This window comes from Plectropomus leopardus, unplaced genomic scaffold (genome assembly GCF_008729295.1).
Source record: "Plectropomus leopardus isolate mb unplaced genomic scaffold, YSFRI_Pleo_2.0 unplaced_scaffold16127, whole genome shotgun sequence".
Taxonomy (NCBI): Eukaryota; Metazoa; Chordata; class Actinopteri; order Perciformes; family Serranidae; genus Plectropomus; species Plectropomus leopardus.
Window position 1 is genome coordinate 1 of NW_024617308.1, and position 1,198 is coordinate 1,198.

Genomic DNA, 1,198 nt, shown 5'->3' on the forward strand with positions numbered 1-1,198 from the left:
ACACACACACACACACACACACACACACACACACACACACGGAGCTCTCCCTGTTGTCTCACAGAGTGTGTATGTGTGTGTGTGTGTCTTTCAGGTGTCTCAGTGATGACGTCATCCTCGGCAGGTTGATGGTTTCAGTGTTCAGCAGGTCAGTGATGACATCACTCTGAACACGTTTATACAACAACAACAACAATAAACACACAATCTCTCCCTCTCTATACATATAGATAAATATATATATATGTATATATGTGTGTGTGTAGACATGAGGACAGACGAGGACATGTCCTCTCGGAGTAAACCTAAACTGTTGTTGTGTATAATGCCCCTCCCCCTCCCCCAGGTGCCGTCAGCTGATTGGCTGTATGAGCTTCGGGATCGGCTCTCTGGTCTCGTCCTCGAAGGTCAGTTCAAACCAATCAGCAGACAGAGAATCCTTCGCTGTGATTGGCTGAAGGGAGCTCGTTCCTTTGTTCCGTGTTCACGTGTCACTTCGAAAAAACGCGGGTCAGACACAGGAGGAGGCGTCACAGCGCGGTGATCACTTATTGATCAACTCATCAATAAGCTGATTGACTGCTGTTCGTCTGTATGGACATATATATATTAATATTATTCTGTATAATATTATTCTGTTTAATTTATTGTCAGGATTTTATAGACCAAGAGATCGATTCATTTATTGACTGATTGATAGATTAATTCATTGATTGATTGGTGAATAAGTTGCAGCCTTTGTTACACATCCTGACCTGTTTGCCCCGCCCCCTGTGCTACACAGCGTGTCATTGGTTGGTTTTACCTGCTGGGGGAGGAGTTTGGGCGGAGCAAACACCTGAGAGTGACATCACAGTGGAACGGACCAATGAGGAGCCGCGAGGACACTCCAACACGCCGCGGTGAGTTCACGCGTCTGATTGGCTGGAAACAGTCATGTGACCTGCTCACAGCTGATTGGTTAACAGGGTTGTTCTGTTCATGCTGCTCAGTGATTGGCTGCTTTCAGCCACAAAACAACAACAACGAAACAAAAGGTTTCGTCCAAAGCGACGTACAACACAAGCAAGAATTTAGACTTAAGGAAAAAACCCTTAGTAAGTGCAAAAAGTGCTTCAGGTGTGATTGGTCACAGGTATTGCCGTCTAGTGGCAGAAGAAGTGCCGCACAGCCCCCCCCCTTTTTTTTTTTTTTTTTT

The 1,198-nt window shown here is 45.5% G+C and overlaps 1 long non-coding RNA gene across 1 annotated transcript; it reads left to right on the top strand.

Annotated features, from left to right (window-relative positions):
• Positions 1–94: 94 nt before the first annotated feature.
• Positions 95–896, top strand: LOC121964575. The gene is made up of 3 exons (XR_006107378.1): positions 95–148; positions 347–407; positions 785–896. It is a non-coding gene; the product is annotated as an uncharacterized LOC121964575 (long non-coding RNA).
• The last annotated feature ends 302 nt before the right edge of the window (positions 897–1,198 follow it).